General features: G+C 35.5%; 1 pseudogene; it reads right to left on the bottom strand.

Annotated features, from left to right (window-relative positions):
* LOC110462025 overlaps positions 1–10,594 on the bottom strand; it is a 13,122-nt pseudogene that overhangs the window by 739 nt on the left and 1,789 nt on the right.

Here is a 10,594-nt window from a genome sequence, read left to right as displayed (position 1 = left end):
TGATGTCTAATTCAAATATATTTTTCATATCATTGTTTGGCCTTCCAATGACATCTTTGTTTACAGTTTTACTTGTCTTTGTATGAATGCAGTATATCGTAAGTTATAAAAACATACGTCTTCTTAGTTCTTAATTACATCGCCGTCTTGCAACAAATTTAAGAGGGAATTCATGTTAAAACTCACCGTACAAGGTAGGCATAAAATACATTATGTCTGGTTTTCCTGTTGGTGACTCGCCTTGCTTATTTGGTCGCACACGGTGCTGGTTCCACTCCATACGTACTTTATCCAAGTCTTGCTGAAGCAGGTTCATGAATGAAAAACGGGCACACTCACTGTCAAATACAAATACAAGTACTACCATTACATTTTAGTTGCCACAAGACACCCTCAATTTTCAACTTCCGTAAACAGATTACGGCGTATAAAGTTATCAGCATCGCGAAGCCTATCGTGTAGTCCCCAGTTGTAATTTTCATGTGCAAACAATATCATTGTGGGCGGATTGGTCGAGTGGTTAACACTCCGGCCTTCCAAACAGGCGGCCGGGGTTCGATCCCTAAGTCGCCGTACGCATGAAATATTAGAGAAAGTGTTTTTCTCCTGCCCACACAACTCCAACAACCCAGGTGGAGTATAAAATGGTCTGGGGTGGGTGTCGGACCACACATGCTGAACCATTCAAATGAGGTGGCACAATAAATGACAGAACACAATACATCTCCAGCAAACACGCAGGCATACACACATAGGGAGATACTACCAAGGTGGCTTAGGACTAGTAGTTATGGCCTGATAGGGCAGCTCCTGCAAGTTCCTCAATATTGTATTGATTAATATTTATGCTAATTGTATTGATTATATGTACTGTTATGTTAGCTAGATAGGGCGCTATATCGAATGTTGTATATTATTATTATTATGAAAATTTGTACCGTTATGAACGCCTACTTTAGTGCTGTTTGACCACACAATTGTCCATGAGCCGTAGGCAACACATAAACAAACAATGAAAATAAATCTGTAAAATAAAACAGCACAAACAACTCGGCAATAACTGGCGTTAATGACGTAATATTTATTAAGTATTCTTTCATCCCAGTCAATGAAAGACAATGCTTCACTTTTTAGAAATTATCAAATCACAATCAAAGAAATCGACATGTCGTGTACTAAACTCACATATGCCCAACATTTGACGTAGATAAAAGACCTCTCATCTCCATGTCTTTAAACTTGTCTATCCAATACTGACCGCCACCTTGTTTGCCAGAAAGCCACCAGCGTTCAATCCGCTACAAATATTCAATTATCAATTTTTGATTATAACATATGATTTCCATAATTGCAATTCAGATAAGCCAACTTCGTTCATTTTCCATTTTTTTCCAACATAACGATGCAATCTCCAGATCCGCCATCAAGAAAAGGTAATTGAAGCAAATTTACAATTCACCATAACAAATATGGTTTAAGATACATTTCTCCTGTGTTAAGACGAGCTTTCTGAATTGGGCCACAACAATATTTTTTTCTTATATCATTTCAATTAAGGTTATGAGTTTAAAGTATGTTCTGTTGCAAATAAAAGACATCCTAATTTACTTGCCTGATTCGAATGTGAACTTCCTCTTATAACTGACTTTTCGCCTGCCATGTCGTCATCATTGTCCCATCTAAAAGCCTTTTGTATGTCCTCAACCAACACATTCTCAGTTCCGCAATCCATCCGTATGCATCTTGGCACACCTTGTAATCAACAAGCATTCATCACTAAGTTTATGGACATATAAGTAGAACTACTTTAACTGTTGGCTCTTCGTTTCTTTAGAAATAACAATGATACTTTATCACAAGGATGATTATATTTTCCAGTGAAACTTGATAACTGTCAACGAACTCACAAAAAGAGAAAATGCAAATGTGTTATCGAACCAAGATTCGAACTCAAAACAGAATTAACTATTGCAAAGGTAAAAGGACAAGTGTACATTTACATTAGACCAGGTATACCGAGAGGGTATGCGTTTTCATCCACAACACCAACCCTGTACATCTAGGTCAATTCCATATCGTATTACGTCCTCACATAAAGAACTAGAGAAGTGACAACTAAATCACAAGAGACTCAATGAGAATAATCAAAACCTGCAACATGCATATCACACAAAAAAGTAGCTTATTTCCCTACAATATCATGATGGTGACCATAAGACTTTGCCGTAGTCTTCAATGGAAAACCCAGTGCTGTAAGTGTGTCCGTCAACAGTCTATATATCACGGAAGTCATGATATTCGTTGCAAACTCTCGACTACATAATCGAACGCCACATGTCAACACATTAGGAAGGATAAATGGGATGTCACCATCAGGAAAGATCAAGCTCACGATCGGAAAATCGTTACGATATTCAATCATTTCCATCTTATTGAGTTATTTATTGGTGATCGTTAATATTAATTTTTTGATAAACTATCTATTTCCGTTATGAAAATCCTCTTAATATCTACTTTATTTCTGTTAAATTTCGCCGAAGTCCAATTACTGGTTAAGGCCTGCTCAGACTTACAATAACCATGGCAGTCGGACAGACAAAAACGTATTCCTACATACCAACGAAACATTCCAGACAGTGGGTATAATTTTCGAATCGCAGCTGTTCTAATATTTAAATGACCAGCTGGGTGAACGGAAATTGAAAGTGTATCTGTGGAATGTGAAGTTTTCTAAGAAACCAGATGACTTCTTGTATCGACCGACTATGACAACTTGACTAAAAGCAGCTTTTAAAATGTCGCCGATGGGACTTGCCGAAGAACCGGAGCGATTTGACATGATTCGCCACTTGCAACGGATGCTATTGTAGAGAAAATGACCTGTTATAGAATCAAATAGCAGACACACTTCGATGGCCCAACATCAACATGATGTGAATTTGATTCAAAACAAGTCATACATCGCCATTATTGCCGTGACACGGTGACAGTGAGCTGTGGGTTTTTTCAGCAAATCACATTTTATTAAACATTGTTATTTCTTCTTGATCAGTTCATCGTTGTTAACACAGATCTAAAATTTCATTTTTGAAATTTTAAATGGTTGAGTATAAAACTTCGGTGTTTGTTTTGGTGGGAAGAGGGAGGGGGTTGACGGTTGACTGTTGTGTTTACATAGTGAGGTCAGATATCATATAACTGTACATGTAGTACTGTTAATATTATTATACACTTGCTTTTACTAATAGCACCATTTTGAGTTGATACAGCTATCTAACCGGACTGCAACACAAATGTAAATATCACAACATGTCTTTGTATGAATTAAACATTTTGCATCACGATAAATTAAGAAGTCAGCTTCCGGAACAAAGACAAAATTAGAAACTTTTTTTTCTTTTTCTTCAATACACATTTTTAAAGCACTTATGATTGGGAACATGTGCTGTAGGGCCTTGATAGACTGCAATAGGCTAGTGTCAGGAACAACCAATACAAACACATTCAACTAACTAGTAAATTATCATCAAGAGAAATAATAACAGAACAATTCATGTCTTACCTTTCCTAAAATAACAACTATATTCTCCGGGTCATAGACTACTAGGATTTTTCGTTCCTATTTGCTAAATTTAGTTAAATATTTATAGGGATACAACGCAATTACCTTTTATCTCGTCAACATATTGCATGAAGTAGTATCCAATAATGTGGGGATTGTTGTTTGTCCGTCCAACATTCAGCCATAATACACGTCTGGAAAATCTAGAATAGCGCATTTTACTTATTACAAGTTACCTGTTTGATTCACATGCACTTCCCGGAACGCTATACATGTGGAATTCCTTTGGTTTATGCATTAACCTTACATTCAAAGATGAAATATGTCTACATTATACAATTATGGACTTCAGGTGAGATCTATCCCTGATTAACGAACCTGGTCTTAACAATATTCACAGAGGCCGAAGGCCGAGGTGAATATTGTTCAGACCAGGTCCGAAAATCAGGGATAGACTGAAACTGAAGTCCACAATTGTTTTATTATATGACATTTTACAATAACATTAATAATTTTTCATGGCATAAGCACATGGATGGCATGAACCATTTTGGAATCACAGAGTGCAGGACTTCAAATACAAAATAACATACACAAAAATTGAATTTCAGATTCAATTCATGTGATATTTAATTTCAAGTAAATATTACTTGAACAATTAACATCATCAATATTAACGAAGTTCAGAAGTTGATGAGATAATTCATTTGTATTTGAATTCAGTATTGTAAATGGTAACAGATTTACAGACTGGCTGGGAAATTACCTCGGCCTAATTTTAGTAGCGGTCTGTAACACTTTTCTATTTCTAGGTCGAGGTCTGTAACACTTTTCTATTTATAGAACGAGGTCTGCAACATATTTACAGACTCGTCACGTGACGTCACTCCTCCAGTTTTCATTTGACAGTTGCACAGTTTATATTCACTGAATAAGGTTTTCGCTATAAAGATTGTACCGGATGTTTCAAAAACCATGTACCTACTACGCGAATAGGTAACTTTTTTACTTATGATATACAACACAATACAGTATGTCTAATGTTGAATAGTGAGAATATACTCAATAACACTCAAAAACATGTTTAAACTCCCAGAAGAGGGGACCACCCAAGTAATATGTAGGACCTTTTCTATACCTAAACAGGACATGGGGCTACATCTCCTCCAAACAAGTAACCTATATCATACAGTATGCATAGCCTATACATATATATTTATCATATGAATACTTTGTTATGTAGTGTCATAAAGCCATCACATTAATTATGTTTATGTAACGTGTGTAATATCACCCCGGAAATGACATCATACAGTTTACTTTGTATTTTATGATGCAAATAATCTGTCAATCGTTTCCATTTATATTAGATGCATGATACACGTTTTGAATTGTTTATGTTTGCTCGACAGAGGTTCGCAACCATGAAAAATCCAAAACATGTATCACAAATCTAATATGAAGGTAAACTTATGACAGGTTATTATATATATTAATAAAAAATTACAAGAGTTTCCTAGTACCTCCCTACCGCTTTCACCTCTTTGAAGGTTCATGTATAGCCGAAACGCTCCATATCAAGCAACAAATACGGTTTCCAATTTACTTACATCGTTGTAAAGGTAAACATTTCAAATCCTTGAGTCTGTCCCATCTTTGCAAAGGGAGCACTACGTTATGAAACGTTCCGACACATTTGATACGTACATTATCAGCGTTTATGTCAAACGTCCAAAACAAATATTATATCATCCATTATCTTATGCAATTTATCCAAGCATATTGTTTTCTGACAGTCCACGTTTGACTTCCATTACGTTATATCTATTATGGACCCATTATTCCCATTCTGTTCAGGTTTATACACTAATCAAAATAGTTTCATTCTATCTGAAAGGCTTAGTATTGAAACTTATTTTTAAGAAGCATTAGCACTATTGTTATTATAAAAACTATAGTCATATTAAACCTGCACGTTAAAAATACGACTAACACGTATGTAAAAGCTGTGGATTAATAAGGTTGCATTACAAGCATTAAATGTAGGAAATTCCCCTTTAGCTGAGCGGTAGAACACCGAGCTGGAGAGCCAAGGGTCGCAGGTTCGAGCCCCAGCGACGGCACTATCTTTATCACTATTCTTATCATATTACAAATTGGTGCCGTTGAACCTCCCCGATCAAGGTAGAACCCTTTGCGGGGAGTCAAAGAACTTGGGTTGGTGTTTGAAAAAAGGGGGGAATAATGTAAAAGATGTGGATTAATTAGGTTGCCTTACAAGCGTTAACTGTAGGGAATTTCCGTTTAGATTAGCGGTAGATCATCGGGCTGGAAAGCCTAGGGTCGCGGGTTCGAGCCCCAGCGACGGCACTATCTTTATTACTATTCCCCTTTTATTTCACGTAACCTTAACACATTTACACATATTGATCACAGAAATCTCAAGCAACATTGAATGAATCAATCCAAAATTTTCTGTTTTATGTTATGCTTTACTTTTACCAATCTTCAATAACAATTTCATTTTATAATACTTACCCACAAATTGCACCGTGTATTGCAAATCCAAACCTTTTTATTTTGTCATAGCCGTCCATATGCAATAGAAAATTTGGCCCTTTGTTGATGTAAGTTCGGCGGCTAAAGCGATGCTTTCTTCTGTTGGCAACTCCAAGAGGGTCAAGTTCCCTCAATATCTTGGAAATTCTTTCCCTGGATTTTATATTCAGAGTCACATTAATATAACATTTCATGCATGTCTTACCTTATGATTTTATATATATTACATTTCAGTGACCGAAAGTGTAGTGCCTTAGCATACTGATTAACATAATCATGACACCAATATACATTTAGTTCCCACTCCCATTGAGGGTTAAAAAGAGTTCTTCTAGGCCCAAGAAGCACTATCTCGCATACTTGGAAATCCCTTTATTCTGAGTATTAACAAGTAAAACCTGAAGACTTTTTATATGAATAATGTTAAATGTTGTACTTCCCTAAGTAGTTCTTGATTTACATAAAACCTTCCAGATTTTTCAATGTGTATACCATAAGACATATATTTTTTCAGACTAAATTTTCAAGATGATTTCTTTATTCTTTCCTTTTTTATGATTGATACGGACGATCCATATTAATAAAATAAAATAAAAATTATGATCGAAAACAAATCTTTAACATTTTAGTGTGTGGTAGCATACAAACATAAAGAAAGGAATGCTAGCCACTGGACTCCCAGTTCAAGTAAACTAAAAAAAAGGTGCGGACTTCGATGTGTACTGAAATAACCTTTACCGCCGTGTCAATATCCTGTTTGTTATAATGATAACTTAGTCAACATCGATTGATGAAAAGAACCTAATTTTTGTTTGGTTCATTTAAAAGATTCCAAGGGAGAGGTTTCTGGAAATACTTTTGTGTCACATGGAGCTCCAAACATAATGTATGTAATGCGTCCTTACACTGCTCTATATCGGATGTATATACAGTACATATATTGACAAGACTCCCTCTTCTATTCCTTCACTCCATACTCTATCCCTTCTTCTCATTTTCCCGCCTTTTCTTCAATGCTGGATAACCGAACTACTCGGTAGAGAAGCGGACGTAAAAACTATCAATCAATCAATCAATCAATCAAGATTGACAAGAAAAATATCGCTTATCCACGGTTTTGTCTTTTTATATTCTTAAGTCTTTCCATTTAATATTTAAAGCAACATGCACCTTCAGATTTGAAATGTATTATATTGAGCTTCCATTTTTACGTTCAATCATATGTTTCCGTGTACCCGGTTTGTCAGTCTTACAAAAAACAAGTAAATACGGAAAGTTCTAGTCTCGCTTTCCTTCAGTTTTTCACGGTGCGACAATAATTTTACCTGGATGACACGATGCCATGACTTGACAATATTCGACGAGCCATACTTCGATATCCAAGACAAGACACTCTGCCATGTAATTCCTCCTAAAATATGTTAAACTTCATCAATATCAGCTTTTCACAAAAATCCTAGTAGATTAACATTTTCATACGTTTTCATTACACGTCTGAACAAACTTAAAGAAACTCTTCTTCATAATCTTCATATACGTAATGATATCAGACTAGGAATAAATAACTTAAGTATAATATGTCAAGTAACACTTTTGTAACATATACTTACGTCAATGATGGTATGTATTATAACAAAGCTAAGCAACTTTATAAACATGTATTTTATTCTCCATTGTTCTACTTTATAATTTTCTTTTTCAACTACAAATAGTGCATGGCATCTTTCTTATTCAATTTCACAAACAAACTAGTTTTTGTTATGAATCAGTTCATGCTAATTTACACTAGGTACACATTAACAATCTAAAAATACATTCCCATAAAAGGTCAAATTACACAAAAATAACTATGGTACTCCTACTCGTCTTCAGGTATGTAAGATTTTAAACAAATTGCAACTAACCTCTACCGCTGCTGTGATAACTTCCTCCGAAACGCCGGCATTTCGTCGACGAAGACCTTGCTTACGAAGAACTCTATTCAATTGTCTCACACTGAAAAAGTTCGACAAGAAATGGTCTACATTTTTACAGCTGATACGGTTATATGAACGCAGTTGGTAACTAACATATCCTTTATGGAGCGCTACCGTTAAAGTTACATCATTGGATGTTGTACTAAGACAAACCGGTCTTAATATTAGTTATCATGTTTATCTAACTCGAGTAACTTGATTTTAAAATTTGACCCCTGTGACCTTGTAAGATACAAAAACATTAAGTCTGCTAAACTTTAAAGCCCTGTACCCCCTCATCAACTTCTTAAGTATCAACATCTTCGACACTTTATTTATTGGGATAAGGTATTTAAAAAGTTTATACATATTTGACAATGTGTGATCTTTTAAATTTTGTCAAGGTATTTCATATAAACAAATTTGATAATTCTTCATTCGAGCATGTAGCTGGCCAAATATCACCACCCTATGCAATTGGGTTATTCAGAAGATAGAGTCGTTAAAAGTTTTGTTTAAAATATTTTACCACTGGGACAATGAATAGGGATGAAATTCATTTATTTTATTCAACTTGGTAGTCCCATCATGTTACTGATCAAATACCATTAAACTCTGATCTTTCTGATATTCAAAGGAGATGTTCAAAGGGTTTTAAGACTATTGACCTCGGTGACCTTAATATAGCTGAAGGTTCCAGCTGTTTAGTAGCCATCAAATATCATCATCCTGGTCCTTTTCGTAATTCAAAAGATGTTGTTAAAAGTGTTTTTTTCAAGATAGTTAACCCCTGTGACCTTGAATATTGCCAACTATCTCAACTGTTACTGAATCATATTCCAATTTGTTCATAATGAAGGGAGTCTCATGCAGGTCGGGAATTTAAAAAATCATAATGTGTATCTATCCGAAATATTACTTGTCCTCCACTTCAGGACACAAAACTAACCATTTGTGACAAGATCATCAATACAAACTTACTTCACTTAAGTGTCCCTTTAAGTCGTACGTACAGCGGACATCGCTGTACCGACCTGCAACACGTGCTTAGTCCTTTCATCTATTTAATGGCATTCTCCAGACTGAGTTTTTATGATAAATGACGTCATAAACTATTACGTCTCATTACAGGTTGGTACGGCGATGTCCGCTACACGTACGACTTAAAGGGACAGATTGTTTTTATAATCTTGTCACAAAATTATTCTCTTTAATAAAGTTTGGTACTCCTTATGAACAATTCATGTGGAGAAAATAACAGGAGACGACGTTGTTTGCCGTGTGTAGTATACAACCATACGTTTACCGACAGCTTTCCGGAATTTCTAGGTATCAAAAATCTCTTTCCAGCAGAGCAGAGATGGTACATTCTCGCTTTATTTAAGTAAATTCTTCTGAATCTTTTTTTTTTAATTCAAAACAAAATCTCAACCATCGTTATAAATGAGTGATCCAAATTTAAGGTTTAAACCTTGGAGAGTGTACTGTCTGCGATTTGAAAATCTCGCTGCGGTACCGTCTCAGAGCGTGCATACTTTCATTAAACAGGTTTTTATATTTTCAAATTCACCTGTGAACAGAATTATCTGATAAGATTTGTATATTATGATACTAATTATTCTTGCTTGGAATATGAAGCCGTGGTAAATCATCAGAGTCCCATGTATATAGTGCAGATATTGTTTCTGACCTTTTCCTTTCTTTTCACTTTGTCCTACACTTTTTGAGCGAATATCCCAATTTCAGGGCCAGGGATGGATTTCGGTATGAGTTGGTATCCTCTTCATACCCACAAATTTTTTGTGTACATCTAAGAGCAAGAGGAAAATGTTTAGGATCAACCAGGTCTTCAACAGTTGTAATTTCAGAATCTTCCTCCCTGATACAAATAAGCAGACGAGCCATCTCTCTCATCTTTTGCCCTATGTAATTATACATATGTTCTAAATGGCCATGCTTTTTGTAAAGCTTTTCTCCAAGACAAATGATGATTTTATCATTTCGAGCCACTAAAGATACTTGATCTCCAGACATCCGTGCCAAAATGTTGGTCTTGAAGCCTTCTGTCACCTCTGTTTCACATGGTAGAAGGTCAGCTGCTTTACCAAATACTTTTCTGTACCTCTTCTTCTGTGAGTTTTTCCTAAACTTACATACAGCATGATGTCTCCAGAGCTCTGCCTTCATGAAACAAGAGGCCCATGGGCCTTAACGGTCACCTGATATATTTATACAGAGTTGATTTTGTTTTTAACATGAACAGAAATATTATTCAAAGTGACAAAAAAACAATAAAACCACCTTATTCAATATCTAGCATACAGAATCAGACTAAAAAGGATTTGAAACTAGCACCTCTGATTCTTAACAAGGAAAATGAAGAAATTTTAGCACACTGACTCCTTTGAGCCCCACCCTACAGCCCTTGGGGGTAGGGCTGGCTCAAAATTTTCAAAGTATCAAACTGTCAATTCAAGGTTATAATTCCAATCAAGTTATTAACATGTAATATTCAAAG

The sequence above is a fragment of the Mizuhopecten yessoensis genome, unplaced genomic scaffold, assembly GCF_002113885.1.
Source record: "Mizuhopecten yessoensis strain PY_sf001 unplaced genomic scaffold, ASM211388v2 scaffold10727, whole genome shotgun sequence".
Classification (NCBI taxonomy): domain Eukaryota; kingdom Metazoa; phylum Mollusca; class Bivalvia; order Pectinida; family Pectinidae; genus Mizuhopecten; species Mizuhopecten yessoensis.
This window is presented reverse-complemented; position numbering and strand designations above follow the sequence as displayed.